This window comes from Anolis sagrei, chromosome 6, assembly GCF_037176765.1.
Source record: "Anolis sagrei isolate rAnoSag1 chromosome 6, rAnoSag1.mat, whole genome shotgun sequence".
Classification (NCBI taxonomy): domain Eukaryota; kingdom Metazoa; phylum Chordata; class Lepidosauria; order Squamata; family Dactyloidae; genus Anolis; species Anolis sagrei.
In genome coordinates this window covers 124,290,838-124,309,751 of record NC_090026.1, presented here as the reverse complement: position 1 = coordinate 124,309,751, position 18,914 = coordinate 124,290,838, and positions in this window count along the sequence as shown.

Below are 18,914 nucleotides of genomic sequence, written 5' to 3'. Positions count from 1 at the left end.
CTTCTGCTAGGCTCTATTCAGTCAATTTTAAAGTCCTGTTATTTTAACTTTATGCCATTTTTAACATTAAAATACTTTAACTTTATTTCATAAGTATTGGTTTTAATCTTTACATTGTATTGTCTGACCTCACAATCTCTGAGGACGCCTGCCATAGATGCAGGCGAAACGTCAGGGGAGAATGCTTCTAGAACACGGCCTTACAACCCGAAAAACCTACAACAACCCAATGTTTACATTGTTTATTTTAATATATGCATTTTAATGGTACTTTATTTGGTTATTGTAATGGTATTGTACCTCACCTCAAGCTATGAGGAGAGGTGGGTAACACATAACATGTATCATCATGTATCATCATCAATATCATCATCAAAGATCATCCAGTTTAATTCAATCCTGCCATGCAGGAAAACACAATCTAAGCTAGAGTTTCTCAACCTGGGGGTCGGGACCCTTGGGAGGGTCATGAGGGGGTTCCAGAGGAGTCACCAAAGACCATCAGAAAACATATATTTCTGATGGTCTTAGGAACCTCTTTGGCAGAGAAGGCTGAAGATCTCTCCACCTGTCCTTCTCTTCCTTTTTGGAAACAGAGGGCAAATCCTCCCAATAAAAGCCCTCCTCCGCTGTGATTGGCCAGCCTCTCAGTCAAGGGAAGGGCTGTTTCTGACACTCCGAATGTGGAGGGGAGAACAGGCGTGTGCGGCACATGGTAGTGTGGTGCAAGGGAGAGCACGTGAGGCAGGAGGGAGGTTGCACCTGAGGGTCCCTTCAAGGCATGGGAGTTCTGTGTGGGAAGTTTGGCCCAGTTCTATCGCTGGTGAGGCTCAGAATGCTCTTTAATTGTAGGCAAACTATAAATCCCATCAATTCCCAAATGCCAAGGTCTATTTTCCCCAAATTTCACCAGTGTTCACATTTGGGCATATTGAGTATCCGTGTCAAGTTTGGTACAGATCTATCATTGTTTGAGTCCACAGTGCTCTCTGGATGTAGGTGAACTACAACTCCAGAACTCAAGGTCAATGCCCACCAAACCCTTCCAGTATTTTTTATTGGTCATGGGAATTCTGTGTGCCAAGTTTGGTTCAATTCCATCACTGGTGGAGCTCAGAATGCTCTTTGATTGTAGGTGAACTACAAATCCCAGCAACTACCGCTCCCAAATGACAAAATCAATCTCGATTCATAATAGTAGCAAAAACACAGTTATGAAGGAACAACAAAAGTAATGTTATGGTTGGGGGTCACCACAACATGAGGAACTGTATTAAGGGGTTGCGGCATTAGGAAGGTTGAAAAACACTGATCTAAGCACTCCTGACAAATCCAAACTTTATTCCAAAACCTCTTCTTTTCTCCGGCATGTAGTAAGTATTAGCTTTAGGGTGCATCTGCACTGCAGAATGAATTATGGTTTGACACCACTTTTTACTGCCATGGCTCAGTGCTATGGAATACAGGTTTTACAAGGACTTTAGCCTTCTCTGCCAAAAAGCACTAATGGGATTTGTAGTCTGGGGAAGCACCAGCACTCTGGCAGAGAAGGGTAAAGAGCCCTACAAACTACAACTCCCGGGATCCCATAGCATTGAGCCATGCCCATTCAAGTAGTGTCACACTACATTGATTATACAGTATAGATGCATCCCAGGTCTCTGAAATTATGAAAGTAGCAGTCCCCAAGGAAGCATATACATTGCAAACTTAATGCAGTTTGACACCACTTGACACTACATCTGCACTGTAGAATTAATGCAATCTCCTGTTACCTAAACTGCTTCATGATCCCTACTATATTAGGGTGCATCTACACTGTTGAGTTAATGAAGTTTGATACCACTTTAACTGCCATGTGTCAGTACTATGAAATGCCCATTTTCACTGCCATGTGTCAGTACTATGAAATGCTGGGAAGTTGTAGTATGGTGAGGCTCCAGCATTCTACAAAGTCTCTACAAAACTACAACTCCCATGATTTCATAGCATTGAGTTACTTATCAAATGGAATTCACTCAACAGTGTGCAGATGTACCCCAAAAGTGACACATTTCCAAAACAAGTGCTCTTTTGAACTGAGCCCTGATTGAAAAGACAACATCTCAAGCCTTGGCTTTTCGCACAATGCCTGCATACTTCTTTTGGTGGAAAAAAAAAACCTTCTTTGCAACAAGAGCCCCTGCTCAGCGCCACAGAGAACTAAATTTACTGGCTGTGTGCTTTGCAGCACCGAGAGTAACCGGAATGTATGTTGATCCTGGACAGCTTGCTGAAGCTTTGACATTGTGCCACGTTCGGCAGAGGAGGGGGAGAAATTGGCAAGGCCGCCTGGAACAAACAGCTCTTTTGGCCAAAAGAAAACAGAGCAAAGAAGGGAAACACCACATTCGCCAGGAAAAGTCATGATTAGAAACTGGGGAAGGCAGATCTGTACAGAGCCATTCCACAAGTGGGACCTCCTGCTTGTTGATGCAATGCTCTTGTGCTTTAAATCTTGGGAATGCAGCAAAGATCGCGATGCCAGGGTGGTATACTTTGCCCAGTTCATCCACTCCAACTGTTTTGATTTTTTTTTCAGCTGGTGTTCCAATGTCCTGGTTTCTCCCCCTTTGTCCTGCGTTTCCTCTTAATTTTCTGTTTTCTCCAATTGTTTCAGACTTAGGGTGCATCTAATGCAGTGTTTCTCAACCTGGGGGTTGGGACCCTTAGGGAGGGTCGTGAGGGGGTCTTAGAGGGGTCACCAAAGACCATCAGAAAACACAGTATTTTCTGTTGGTCATGGGGGTTCTGTGAGGGAAGTTTGGCCCAATTATGTCGTTGGTGGAGTTCAGAATGCTCCTTGATTGTAGGTGAACTATAAATCCCTGCAACTACAGCTCCCAAATGTCAAGCTCTATTTTCCCCAAACGCCACCTTTATTTACATTTGGGCATACTGAGTATTCATGACAAGTTTGGTCCAGATGCATCATTGTTTGAGTCCACAGTATTCTCTGGATGTAGGTGAACTACAACTCCAAAACTCAAGGTCAATGCCCACCAAACTCATTCAGTATTTTCTGTTGGCCATGGGAATTCTGTATGCTGAACTCCACCAGTGATGGTTCAATTCCATCACTGGTGGAGTTCAGAATGCTCTTTGAATCCCAGCAACTACAACTCCCAAATGATAAAATCAACCCCCCTCCCGCAACCCCACCAGTATTCAAATTTGGGCATATCAGGTATTTGTGCCAAATTTGGGCCAGTGAATGAAAATACATCCTGCATATCAGATATTTACATTATGATCCATAACAGTAGCAAAATTACAGTTATGAAGTAGCAAAAAAAATAATTTTATGGTTGGGGGGTTACCACAACATGAGGAACTATATTAAGGGGTAGCAGCATTAGGAAGGTTGAGAAACACTGATCTAATGCAATGTGACTCTAGTTTAACTATCATACTGACGCTGGATGTAGCGTGGACACCTGATCGGCATAGCTCGCCAAGGCCCAGAACTCCTGAGCTCATTTAAGCCCATGCAAGTAGAAGATTTTATAATATGACCAAATATGGGAAACTTGACCTGGGCAGAGCTGTGACCTGAAATGTTTACAAGTAGATATAAAAATGCTCTGAACATGTTTTGTCTGCACATGGTGTCCACTCTGAGCTGACTTAGAGCTGATACTGTGCGTCTTCACAATTGTGAATAAACAAATCTATATGTTTGAGACTGTTTTTGGGCGGCCAGGATGATCTGAGAACCCAAGGCAGTGACGGATGGTCTCAATGGCAATAAATCCATCACTTTAATACCACAAAACATTGGGTACATCAACACTGCTGAATTAATGCCGTTTGACACCACTTTAAGTCGCATGCTTCAATTCTATGGGAACCTGTGAGTTGCAGTTTTCCAAGGTCTCACGTGGAAACTGCACCAAACTATAACACCCAGGATACTGTTGCTGCACCTAAATGCAAAAGTCTAGTATGGGTGCATCTTGGCAAGGATTTGTTTGGAGTGCATTTGCCTTTGGCTTACTCGGATGCAGAGAGAGTGTGGCATGCTGAAAGTGACCCCGTGGGTTTACATGCCTACCGAGACAATTAATGTTATTCCTCCCTTCCCCTTTGTGTATTGTGTGATTTGCTTTTGGGATTGATTTATTTGGTAACCTTTGTGCTCTGAGAGCGGTTTTAACTGGAAGGATCTTGTGGGCTCAGAAATTGACACTGACTTTTGGATACACAGAAGATGTGCTCATACATTGTTGTCCGTGATATCCTAAGTGGCCACATTTGATCAGCAAAGGAGCCCTGTTACCTAATCTGCCAATAGATGAACTTTCTGATAAGGAAGGAACTGGCTAAACAATAACTGAATATTGCTTCCCTTTAAAAAACTATAAATTTCATGGGATCACTTGAAAACACATACACACAGATAGAATCAGCATCTAAACCAGGGTTGAGGACTTTAAAGAAATGATTGAGGGTTACATTCATTCACAGCTGAACTTGGAAAAGTTCCCCTTTTGGGGACTATAGCTCCTATAGTCCATTTGCCAGCATGGCAGGCATGGTTGAGAATGAGCCTGCCATGCTGGCAGGGGCGGCTCAACCTATTACGCAAAGTAAGCATTTGCAGTATAGTTGATTTTGCCCAGGAGCGCTCTTGAGGCGCTCTTGGGAGAAAATAGACCTTGACATATGCGAGTTGTAGTTACTGGGATGTATAGTTCACCTACACTCAAAGAGCATTCTGAACTCCACCAATGATGGAATAGAACCAAATATGGCACACAGAACTCCCACGACAAACAGAAAATATATGTCACTGATTGGTTGGGGGGGCGGGCACCAAAATACTGTTTGCTTACCATTGAAAATTACCTAGGGCCACCTCTGGTTGAGAATCAGAGCTTGAGGATGTTCTTGGGGAGGACAGCAACTCCCAGGCATGGTTGAGAATTAGAGCTTGAGAATGTTCTTGGGGAGGACTGCAATTCCCAGGCATGGTTGAGAATTAGAGCTTGAGGATGTTCTGTGGAGGACAACAACTCCCAGACATGGTTGAGAATTAGAGCTTGAGGATGTTCTTGGGGAGGACAACAACTCCCAGGCATGGCTGAGAATTAGAGCTTGAGAATGTTCTTGGGAAGGACTACAACTCCCAGGCATGGTTGAGAATCAGAGTTTGAGGATGTTCTTGGGGAGGACAACAACTCCCAGGCATGGTTGAGAATCAGAGTTTGAGGATGTTCTTGGGGAGGACAACAACTCCCAGGCATGGTTGAGAATCAGAGCTTGTGGATGTTCTTGGGGAGGACAAAAACACCCAGAAATGCAAAAGGCACATTCCCAAGTTCTGGCCTCCAGACTTTGCTTAAATAAAGAAGTGCATGTGTGTTTGTGTTAGGAGATGCTTCCCCCCCCCCCCCCACTACTGTTCCATTGTTATCTCCCCTTTCATTTGACAATTAATTCCCGTTCACAACTGGACTAATTAATATCTCGTCATCGTTTTAATTGAATTAGCTAATTCGATTGCATAAGGCAATTTCCGAAGTGGAGATTTAGCGCCACCGAGGGAGATCTTAATCACTTTTTATCGGCCGAAAGAGGCATCTCCGAACAGCATCTGGTGGGGAGAGATCTCAAGATAACATTCCCCTCTGTCCCGCATTATCTGTCTATGTGCTAAAAAGTGGGCAGAAACTCGGTACTGTTGGCAGCCTCTCCTTGAGTGAACAAGGATTTCTCCATCTCTGTCCCCCTGGGAAAAGTTGGGGAGTTAGTGAGGATGCCCATTTCCATCTGGTTCACTGACAGTGTGCTTTCAGCAGACATCATATCAAGGTTTGTGCCATCTGGTGCAGTAACTCATGGTGTCACCCAATGGCCACCCATTGGGACTGTCTTGTCTATATCCACAAAATATCTGCACATGGAGGTGCAATCCATGCACTCTTCGTCTGAGTTTGCTACTTCTTTCTTTTCTCTCCTCTTCTCTCCCATTCCCTTCTTTCCTCATTCTTCTGTTGCTACTGCTCCTCATTCTGGTTCATCTTTTCCTTGCAAAGCTTTGTGTTCTGGATGACAAAATGGGTTTGGAGGTGGTAGGTCTGGGAGGTGCCATCACCAGAGGCTGAAGGAGGAAAATGGACGGAAATTTGGGCTATGCCATTCCACTGCTGTATATTGCAACTTTCCCTCGGCAACAGCAGCCATCCACTCATTTGCCCTTTTGGTGTCACTGCTTGTGATGGTGTCACCCAGTGCGGTTTGTACCCCCTCCAACTCCTTAGTGACACTATTGGCCAAGTTGTAATCAGGCCCAGTTCTTTTAAACTTCTGAGACTGATAGATTTGGACTGTTTTCAGGGCAGTTTGGTAGAAGCACATGCGTCATCTTACGATTGATCTCTATATGTATGTGCCTTAGCCTTGAATGTATCAACTGTCTTGATAGGGAGCCTTGTGCTTGTGAAGCCTGACTACTTCCTGCCTAGGGGAATCCTTTGTTGGGAGGTGTTAGCTGGCCCTGATTGTTTCCTGTCTGGAATTCCCCTGTTTTCTGAGTATTGCTTTTCATTTGCTGTCCTGATTTTAGAGTTTTAAATACTGGTGTTTTGCTTGTTTTCATGGTTTCCTCCTCTCTAATTAAACTCTGAAAATAGGAGAATTCCAAACAGGAAACAATCAGGACCAGCTAACACCTCCCAAGAAAGGATCCCCCCAGGCAGGAAGCTGCAAGGCTATTCAATGCTAATCAAGCTGGCCAACTGCAACATTCCCACTTGCCACCAAATTATTTATTTATTTATTTACAGCTTTTATATTCCGCCCTTCTCACCCCGCAGGGGACTCAGGACGGATTAGAGTGTACACATATATGGCAAACATTCAATGCCAATTTTTGACATACAAACATATACAGACATACACAGAGGCTATTTGACTTTTTCTGGCCGCCAGGGGAACTGTCACTTTCCTCGTCCATCTGCGACGCTGATGAAGCACTTCCGCATTCCCCGCATGTTTCCCCTCTGGAATGCTTTTCTGGAGTCTTCTTTATGGCCTCATAAGAGTTCTTTCTCCCACCTTGGATATTATTCCACAGATATATAAACCCAATTTTCCTACTTTCCAACAGACCTCATAACCACTGAGAATGCCTGCCATAGATGTGGGCAAAACATCAGGAGAGAATGTTTCTGGAACATGGCCATACAGTCCAGAAAACTCACAGCAACCCACTTATTTCAGCCATAAAAGCCTTCAACAACATATCTAACTTCTGTTTGAAAGGCACCAAGAAATGAGAGCCCACCAACTTCTAGTCTAATCTGCAGCTCTTACCATCCAAAAATTCTTATTTGCGTTCAGTTGGAATCTCCTTTCTTGCAATTCAATTCCAATTGGATCCAGTCCCTGGAAAAGCCTAAAACACAGTAACTTCATCCATCAGTCCTTTTGAAGAAGGTTGTCATTTCTTCTTGAGATATTTCCATCTGTGATAGACCATTTACACATGTAGAGTGATAAAATGACATGTGCTCCTTGCCCTTTTGCAAATTCTTATCTTAGTTTTTACACCTCTGGGGTAAAAGGGAATAGTACATCTTTCATTTCTTCTTCTTATTTTGTCCCCTGCTCTTAAATAAAATTAAAGTAGATTAAAATGGATTCCTAGAAACGATGAACCATGGGGTCATCTGCAAAGCTTTTAGGCTAGCAAAGTGAATCCCGTAAAAGCAGCCTGGTGCTCTCCAGATGTTTTGGCCTCCAACCAGCATATAATAGAGCCAGGTCTTGAAGGATGAAAGCCCCAGGATGTTTTCATTATCAGGGACCGTGGCGTCACCTGCCCTTCCCCTTGGATTCCCTTCTTTTATCTGCATTTTCTTGCAATGCCAGATGGAAGAAGAATAGATTTTTGCAACCAACATGTATCAGAGCTAACATGGTTTTGCAGTTTGAGCATTGGACTAGTAGACCAGAGTTCATCTCCCAAACTAAACTTTGGAAACTTTGGAAAGCCTTAGGCAAGTCATACTTACTGTAAGAGAAACTCAGTGACAAGCCTCTTCTGAAGGTTCACTCTTTTCCTATGTCTGAATCAACCTAAGTTGGGCCTGAGTTAAAAGCACATATCAGCAATAGAACAATTGCATTAATTGGAATGGTTGCAATCCAAATTATTTTGAGGGGGGTAGGTGAGCAAGATGCAACTGTTTTAAAATGACTTCTACTTGATGGAGGAGAAGATTGCTATATTTGTTATTATTGTGTGTCTTCAAGTCATTTCCAGTGCATTCCATGTCTGAGAGGGGGTAAGACTGCTATCTTACCTCGTAAAGGCTGATCTGGATGGGGTGCTCCATGCCTTGGTCACCTCTAGATTGGATTACTGTAATGCGCTCTACATGGGGCTGCCCTTGAAAACGGCTCGGAAATTTCAGCTAGTCCAGCGGGCGGCAGCCAGGATGTTATTATTATTTATTTATTATTTATTTACTTTGGTTGTATACCGCAGTTTCTCAGCCCGTAGGCGACTCAACGCGGTTCACAACAAGAGCAAAAAGTCAATCCAACAGGCATAAAAATTAAAAAAACCCATTAAACAACATAATATACAGGGTAATAACACATCAATACCAACACATTAACGTCTCATAACTAGAATCATGATCCAATTCGTCGTCCAAATTCCGTATCCTATATTCATCATGTATAATTGCACCGTTTATCCAAACGCCTGTTCAAACAGCCAGGTTTTTAGTTTTCTTCGAAACACCATTAACGAAGGGGCTGTTCTAATGTCCAAGGGAAGGGTGTTCCACAGCCGAGGTGCCACTACAGAGAAGGCCTGAGTCGGGGGGCTACCACAGAGAAGGCCCTATCCCTCGTCCCCACCAAACGCGCCTGCGACACAGGTGGGATCGAGAGCAGGGCCTCTCCAGATGACAGATGACAGACAGGATGTTAACTGGTGCTCCTTACAGAGAGAGGTCAACCCTCCTGTTCAAGGAGCTCCATTGGCTGCCGTTCATTTTCCAGTCCCAATTCAAAGTGCAGGTGCTTACCTACAAAGCCCTAAACGATTTGGGACCTGCCTACCTGCGTGACCGCATCTCCGTTTACGAACCCGCACGCTCCCTCTGATCATCTGGAGAGGCCCTGCTCTTGATCCCACCTGCGTCGCATGCACATTTGGTGGGGACGAGGGATAGGGCCTTCTCTGTGGTAGCCCCCCGACTCTGGAACTCTCTCCCCAAGGACATTAGACAAGCCCCAACGTTGGCTGTCTTTAGGAAGCGCCTGGAGACCTGGCTGTTCCAGTGTGCCTTTCCAGAATAGGAAACTCCTGGTTTCAAGTCCCAAATGCATCTTGCTAGAGATTCAGGATTATCTGCACATTGTACCTACCCAAATACCTCCACATATTACCTGTCACAACAGCACTTTTTAAACTTTGTCCATTACATTTGGCCCGGCCTTGGTTTTAATTGCATCATGGTGTCATTGTTTTATTTTTTATTGTTTTGCTTGATGTTTATTATTTGCTTATGAGTTTATTGCGTATTGTATGTCGTTGTTGTCAGCGGCCTCGGCCTTTGTAAGCCGCATTGAGTCCTTCGGGAGATTTTGCGGGGTATAAATAAAGATAATAATAATAATAATAATAATAATAATAATAATAATAATGTATTGTCGAAGGCTTTCATGGCCGGAATCACTCAGTTCTTGTGGGTTTTTTCGGGCTATATGGCCATGTTCTAGAGGCATTTCTCCTGACGTTTCGCCTGCATCTATGGCAAGCATCCTCAGAGGTCTGCTGGAGCTGGGAAAAAGGGGTTTATATATCTGTGGAATGACCAGGGTGAGACAAAAGGCTTTTGTAAGTTGGGCTAGGTGTGAATCTTTTCAACTGACCACCTTGATTAGCATACAATGGGCTGACAGTGCCTGGAGCAAACTCTTCTTGAAAGGTGATTACATGTCCCTTTCACCTCAGACATCAGAAGAGCTGCATACTCCACCTCAGACATCCACCTCAGACATCAGAAGAGCTGCAAGACCAAGAACAAGCCACAAGAGTAAAGATGAAGATCCACCCAGAGGAAAAGTGTTCCTGCCATACATCAAGGGAACCACTGATCGCATAGGGAAGCTGATGAGGAAACACAACATACAAACAATCTACAAACCCACCAGAAAAATCCAACAAATGCTACGTTCAGCAAAGGACAAGAGGGATCCTCTCACCTCTGCAGGAGTCTACCGTATACCATGCAGCTGTGGACAAGTCTACATAGGGACCACCAAACGCAGCGCCCAAACAAGAATCCAGGAACATGAAAGGCACTGCAGACTACTTCAACCAGAGAAGTCAGCCATAGCAGAGCACCTGATGAACCAACCTGGACACAGCATTTTATTTGAGAACACAAAAATGCTGGACCACTCTCACAACCACCATGTCAGACTACACAGAGAAGCCATTGAAATCCATAAGCATGTGGACAATTTCAACAGAAAGGAAGAAACCATGAAAATGAACAAAATCTGGCTACCAGTATTAAAAAATTCTAAAATTAAAACAGCAGAGAGAAAAACAGGCAGGGACATCTAATCACCTTTCAAGAAGAGTTTGCTCCAGGCACTGTCAGCCCATTGTATGCTAATCAAGGTGGTCAGTTGAAAAGATTCACACCTAGCCTAACTTACAAAAGCCTTTTGTCTCACCCTGGTCATTCCACAGATATATAAACCCCTTTTTCCCAGCTCCAGCAGACCTCTGAGGATGCTTGCCATAGATGCAGGCGAAACGTCAGGAGAAATGCCTCTAGAACATGGCCATATAGCCCGAAAAAACCCACAAGAACTGAATAATAATAATAATATCTCTGTCTGTCTGTCTATCTATCTGCCTATCTATCTATCTATCTATCTATCTATCTATCTATCTATCTATCTATCCAACTATCTCCATCTATTGTCTATCTATTTCCTATCTATATTTATAAATCATCTTGGATATTTTCTGAATCCTCTATAAAAACAGTAATGCTAAAGGTCTACATTTCAAATTTGCTGCACAACTGACTGTTGTTGTTCATTCGTTCAGTCGTCTCCGACTCTTCGTGACCTCATGGACCAGCCTACGCCAGAGCTCCCTGTCGGCCGTCACCACCCCCAGCTCCTTCAAGGTCAGTCCAGTCACTTCAAGGATGCCATCCATCCATCTTGCCCTTGGTCGGCCCCTCTTCCTTTTGCCTTCCACTTTCCCCAGCATCATTGTCTTCTCTAGGCTTTCCTGTCTCCTCATGATGTGGCCAAAGTACTTCAACTTTGTCTCTAGTATCCTTCCCTCCAGTGAGCAGCCGGGCTTTATTTCCTGGAGGATGGACTGGTTGGATCTTCTCGCAGTCCAAGGCACTCTCAGAACTTTCCTCCAACACTACAGCTCAAAAGCATCGATCAAAAGCACAACTGACTGCAACACCTATAATCCCCAACCATTGCTGCAGGACACCTGCTTATCCTCATTGAATCCCGTGAAGACCCAACAAACTGCCACCTCAATAACAGGAAATACGTATCATGAGTTAGTTCCTATTTTAAGAGCTGTTTTTCTGCCCCTGCCAGCCCCACAAGTTGTACCAACTCTAGGAGTGATGGACATGTTTTCAAGTTCTGTTGCTTAATACATCAAAAACGATATTGTTTGGCTTCTTGAGTCTGAAGATAGCGTGACTCAGAGGTCTCTCATTCCTCAAGTTGTCGCAAGCTGAAGTTAACTTGGTAGCATTGAACAGCGAAACAGCAACATAGTAGATTGGCAACTCTTTCATGGACTTTTAGACCAACGACTTCTGTTCACCTGAGAGCTTCTGTGTCTTTTGGTTGCCCCCTTGACACTCCACTTTCCCAGTCCATGCATTTCCCATGGCTTGTTTCCATTTGCCCACCATTAACTCCACGGATGACCCATTGCTCTCGTGTTTATGGGGCCAGCGCCAAATGGAATGAGCGGCCGATCAATAGCAACGCTTCGACCCTCGACATTTGGAAAGGGTTGTATGAACATTCGCTAATGAATGAATCAATCCAGTTTTACTAGCGCCTTCGTAAAAATTAAACACCATGCAGCCTCCCAAAGGTCAGCATTTATCAACTGATGTTTTTGGGATGCCTGCATAATTCTTCTCTTTGCACAGGAGGAAAGTTTCCTTGAAGAAGATGAAAAGCCCTAGGGCCCCCTGTTCCCATGGGCTATGACAGAGAATGCGTTGGAAAGCATGCACAGATCACATTGAAAAATGGTTAGAATTTGTAGAGCAGCTTTAGTTGTTAGGGGCTATACAGTTACGTTCCAGGACCACCCACAAAAAGTGAAAATCCGCGAAGTAAGGATGCTATATACAGTAGAGCTATGGTTATCTGACTTCCGCTTATCTGTCACTCTGTATTATCTGCTGCTGCTCACACCAGAAGTGGCTTGCAGTTTCTCCAGTCGCTTCTGTGAGGTTGGACAAGACACGTTTAATCTGCTTTATTTGCTTTATAGGCAGAAATGGATTCAGGTCAGAGGGTGAGTCCTGGCACCACAACAACTTGGAATCAAGGAGGGAGCTAACAAAATGCTTACTTAGACCTCACAGAAAGTATGTGGAAGATGTACCAAAAATTAATTGAGCCTTCTGAATTGTCACAAGATATTGGTCCACCAGGTGAGCTGGGCATTTGTGTACAAATTGATGAAAACCAGCAGCTGGCAACTGTTTGTCCCAATAAAAGTACAGTAGAGTTTCGCTTATCCAACCTTTGCTTATCCAATGTTCTGTATTATCCAACGCAGTCTGCTTCCTGCCTGGATCTACAGCTGTTTTGATACATTGCAATGTTTTGGTGCTAAATTCGTAAATACAGTAATTATTCCATAACATTACCATGTACTGAACTACTTTTTGCGTCGATTTGTAAAACATGATGTTTTGGTGCTTAATTATAATGTAATTTTCCTTAATCCCTCCTTATTATCCAACATTTTCGCTTATCCAATGTTCTTCCGGCCCATTTATGTTGGTTAAATGAGATTTTACTATATCTCTACTGAATCATGAGATTTCCTTACCTGTTGACTCATTGTCCAGCAATTGATTCAAGGGCGCTAGACGGATTGGGATGGAAAAATTTAGAATCATGTTAGAATTGGAATGGATCCCAAAATGCCATCTAGTCCAGCTCCCTGCTATGCAGGAATACAGGACTAAAACACTCCTGAAAGATGCCCACCTGGCTTTGATTGTATATTCTTGCACTATGAGCTCAAGATTCCTAGAGAAAACATTTTATGAATTATAAAATACACTAACGTCAAAAGCCACAACTATATAGTTCTTCTTACCCATATGTATCTCCCAACTAAGATTCCAACCATATTTACCCAAAAACTAAATGCATGCAATGCTTATGCCAACCTGTTACTTTTGGGTTGGCGTATAATAATCCTGTTTTCTTTTCTTCTTTTTTTCCCATGTTGGAGAAATCCTAACCCAACTGCAATTTGGCTGTGATGGAGGCTGGAGGCGGAAACCATAAGGCAAACTGCTAGCATGGGACCATCTGGCTGTATTGACTGCACTGCCAGTAAGGCAGCTGCTCAGAAGCCTCTTTCACTGCATCTCTGCAAAAAGAGATACCTATTGCAGACGAAGAGATCTCCATGTTTGGTACTTGGACAAAGGCATCTAGCATTGTCTAACTATTATTGGTCTTCAAGTTCATCTGTCTGCCCATTGCATGTGTTTCCCAGCTGGGAAATATAGCTATAACTAAGGCCCCTTGAAATGACTGGATTTTTTACTTAGGCGATCCCTCGTTGGATGAGTAAGATGGTCTTCCATGATGGGTTTCCTTGTGGATTTGTAGGTGGCTGTGGAGCCCTATTTTTGACCCGCATCTTCTCCCACAGTGAAGGCATTGGTTTCCAAGTGGAAGGCAGTCCCGGTTGGGGTTGGCTTGACCGCCTTCCTCCTGGCATGTTTCTCTCTTTCACCCTCCACTTGTGCCTCCTCGAATTCTGCAGCACTGCTGGTCACAGCTGACATCCAGCTGGAGCGCTCAAGGGCCAGGGCTTCCCAGTTCTCAGTATGTATGCCAGAGATTTTAAAGTTGGCTTTGAGGCCATCTTTAAATCTCTTTTCCTGTCCTCCAACGTTCCGTTTTCCTTTCTTAAGTTCAGAGTAGAGCAACTGCTTTGGGAGACGGTGGTCGGGTATCCGGACAACATGGCCGGCCCAGCGGAGTTGATGGTGGAGGACCATCTCTTCAATGCTGGTGGTTTTTGCTTCTTCCAGCACGCTGACGTTTGTCCGCTTGTCTTCCCAAGAGATTTGCAGGATTTTCCGGAGGCAGCGCTGATGGAATCGTTCCAGGAGTTGCATGTGACGTCTGTAGACAGTCCACGTTTCGCAGGCATAGAGCAGGGTTGGGAGGACAATAGCTTTATAGACAAGCACCTTGGTATCCCAACAGATGTCCTGGTCCTCAAACACTCTCTGCTTCATTCGGGAAAATGCTGCACTCGCAGAGCTCAGGCGGTGTTGTATTTCAGTGTCGATGTTGACTTTGGTGGAGAGGTGGCTGCCAAGGTAGCGGAAATGGTAAACATTTTCTAATGTTACACCATTAAGCTGTATCTCTGGCATTGGGGAGGGGATGGCTGGTGACTGCTGGAACCGCCTACTGGAACTGCATTATATGACTACTCCAGCAGTCATATAATGCAGTTCAAAGCTGTATTATATGACTCTACATTGACTCTGCATTATCTGACATTGCAGTTGGGGGCTGAAAGATGCAACCTGTGTGCCTCTTGACTTATGGCGATCTCCTGAATTTCATAGGGTTCTCTTAGGCAAGGAGGACTCAGAGTTGGTTCCTTCAAAATATAGCCTTTTTAGTATTTGTTGGTGGTCTCCCACCCAAGTACTGACCAGGGCTGACCCTTCTTAGCATCCAAGATCAGACCAGATTTGGTGCCTCTTTCAAAGGCAGGGCTTGAAAATGACTACTACTCTCAGAATCCTAGTGGCCATGCTGGATGAGGGATCGAAAGAATTGCTATCTGAAAAAAGGAACTTTTCAAAGTTTTGTCAGTCACCTGGAAAACCAGCTGCTACAGATTTTCTATTTTGATGACAGGAACCATTCTGATCTTGAACCAGTGCCTGTCATCAATTATGGACTGGATGAAGGCCAACAAGCCGAAACTAAATCCAGACAAGACAGTCATAAGGCAGATCACGGTGTGGGACTTCAACCTTTGTTGGATGGGGTTGCACTCCCTCTGAAGACACAGGTTCGCAGTCTGGGGTGATCCTGCACTCAGCGTTGACCCTGGAATCCCAGGTGTTGGCAGTGGCCAGGAGCGCCTTTGCACAGCTAAAACTTGTGCACCAGCTGCGTCCATACTTTGAGACGTCAGATTTGGCCATGGCAGTTCATGCCTTAGTCACATCCTGTTTGGACTACTGCAACAGGTAGTTTGGAAACTGCAATAAGTGCAGACATCGGCAGCTAGATTGCTAACTGGAGCGCTGTATCGTGAGAGGATGACTCTCATGCTGTGACAGCTCCACTGGTTGCTAGTCCCCTTTCAGGCTAAATACAAAGTGGTGATCGTTACCTATAAAGCCCTCAATGGTTCGCTTCCAGGCTATTTGTCAAATCGGATCTCCCTGTATCACATGCACTGCGGTCTATAGAGGAGCCCCCCCCCCTCAGTCCCACCCCCCATCACAAGCTCGGTTGGTGGGAATGAGAGAGGGGGCCTTCTCGGTGATTGCTCCCCGTCTCTGGAACTCCCTCCCTAAAGAAGGTTCTCCTTCAAAAAACTTCTAAAAAGGTACCTCTGCACTTTGGCATATGTTGAGGAGAAGGATTATGACTATGTGTATTAGATGGCTGTTTGATACATGTTAGATGAAACAACGTTGTTAGCCATTTTTAACGTAATGCCTTATAATTTGTTTTTAGGGTGTACGTTGTAATGTTTATTTATGTTTTAGTTTTTATGTCTTAATGGATTGTTTTTGGTTTTTATTTTATTTTGATGCTGCTTAATTCCTTTGTTGTAAGTTTTTTGTTGTTACTCTTCGTTATTCTGTATTGTTTGATGTGTCTGTACTTATTCTGAGGCATTTAATGTTTGCCTTTTTACCTGTAAACCACCCTGAGTCCTTCCAAAGAGAGAAGGCCATCTAGAATTATTATTATTATTATTATTATTATTATTATTATTATTATTATTTGAAACAGGGTGCAGGTCAAGGTCTTTAGGCACTGCACCCAGTGTGCTAATCACCACTGGGACCACCTTGACTGGCTTGTGCCACAGTTTTTGCAATTCGATCTTTAAATCCTCATATTGTGTTAGCTTTTCCAGTTGTTTTTCTTTAGTCCTGCTGTCGCCTAGGATTCCAACATTAACGATCCATACTTGGTTTTTTTAACACGGTTGTGAGGTCAGGAGTATTGTGCTCCAAAACTCTGTCAGTCTGAATTCAGAAGTCCCAGAGTAGTTTAACGTGTTCATTTTCTGCAACTTTTTCAGGCTTGTGATCCCACCAGTTCTTTGTCGCAGGTAGATGGTATTTATGGCACAAGTTCCAATGAATCATCTGAGCAACGGTGTTATGCCTCTGCTTGTAGTCTATCTGTGCAAGCTTCTTGCAGCAGCCGAGGATGTGATCTATTCTTTCATCTGCTTCCTTGCAGAGTTTACATTTGGGATCTGTCATCGACTTTTCAATTTTGATAGCATTTGTTCTAATGGCTTATTCTTGGGCTTATTATTCTCATAAAACAGGGAAAAACTTTAATTGAGTTTGTCTTGGTTAGTACTGACTTTTGTAGGAGGATAAAGGAGCCCCTGGTGGCACAGTGGGTAAAACTGCTGAGCTGCTGAACTTGCTGACTGAAAGGTTGGTGTTTCTAATCTGGGGAGCAGGGTGAGCTCCTGCTGTTAGCTCCAGCTTCTGCAAACCTAGAATTTCAAAAACATGCAAATGTGAGTAGATCTATAGGTACCACTCCAGCCACATGACCTTGGAGGTGTCTATGGACAATGCTAGCTCTTCAGCTCTGAAATGGAAATGAGCACCACCCCCCCCCCCCAGAGTTGGACACGAGTAGACTCAATGTCAAGCAGAAACTTTTACCTTTACTAAAGGCACCAGATCTCAGCTGATCTGGGAAGCTAAGCAGGATCACAACTTGGATGGGAGACCGCAAATAAATATCAGGTGCTTTGACTACGTTTCAGAGGAAAGAATGGGCTTCTGAGTATTCCCTGCCTAAGGAAGCTTTATGAAATGTATAAGGTTGTCATAAGTCAGTAGCAACTGGAAAGCGCACGCACACACACACAAATTCTCACCAACATTTTACAACTAACTCTCATCCAGGTGGCATTTCCATAACAGCTAGTAGTCATTCACAGTTATAAAAGAAATATCTTCTATATATTCAGTATACTAAAGAATGGAGACAATTACATATTCCCAATAGCATTTATGTTGTTATCTACCTATTCTTGTTACGATTGCAAGGTTACGATTACAAGGAGACTGGCCGTGTTTCTTTTAACGTTTTTGTGCGAGGCCCAATGAGGAGAGAGACTTTATAAAGTGTAATCATTTTGTTTCTATTGGCTTTTGGAAATCCCTTGCCCAGAGTGGTTCCCTTTGACTTTCCAGAACGAAAAAAATAAAAATAAAATAAAAGCAAAGCTGTCAAAACAAATTATTTCAAGTGTTTAGTCTGAGACGGGATCATCACATGAAATAGGCTTCGATAGGAATTAAGTGGTAAAGCAGACCACACAGTAAACTGGGGGTGGGAAATCCAGTTTTGGATGATCCTTTCCAATATTTTCAGTTTCAAATTCTCCCCCTGAAGCAGAGAACTAAATATATACCTCGATTAATGAATAATTCCTGGGCATTATTGCTTTAATGGAAATTATGATACAAGTAGGAGAAATAATGTAGGAAGAAGAGGGAGAGTTTCCTGCATCACAGAAAAAAGCTGTTTGGAAAAACTGTTTTGTCCAAAAATTAACAATGAAATAAATGAAACAGGATCCCAGTGTATACAGACTGTAAGCAAACTTTGTTTGATGCATGCAATTATTACAAATCTATATACATAATACAAGCGGGGGGAAATGCATATGTATGTGGCTGGGACTCCCACTTCCACTGACAGGCCCCCACTTCCACTGACAGTTTAACCCTCACCACTGAGGGGCCACACAAGGTCCTCCCTCTAACTGTGGGGCCGAGAGCAGGGCATTCCCCGGAGATCTTAACTCTCTAACAGATTCACAGGGAGAGATACATTCGGACAGGTAAGTTGGAGCCATTTAGAGCAGTGTTTCTCAACCTGGGGGTCGGGACCCTGGGGGGGGGGGTTGCGAGGGGTTGCCAGAGGGATCACCAAAGACCATTAGAAAACATGGTCTTTTCTGCTGGTCATGGTGGTTCTGTGTGAGAAGTTTGGTCCAATTCTATCATTGGTGGGGTTCAGAATGCTCTTTATTGTAGGTGAACTACAAATCCCAGCAACTACAGCTCCCAAATGTCAAGGTCTATTTTCCCCAAATTCCACCAGTGTGAACATTTGGGCATATTGAGTATTTGTGCCAGGTTTGGTCCAGAGCTATCATTGTTGAAGTGCATAGTGCTCTCTAGATGTAGGTGAACTATAACTCCAAAACTCAATGTCATTGCCCACCAAACCCTTCAGTATTTTCTGTTGGTCATGGGAGTTCTGTGTGCCAGGTTTGATTGGTGGAGTTAAGAATGCTCTTTGATTGTAGATGAACTATAAATCCTTGCAACTAC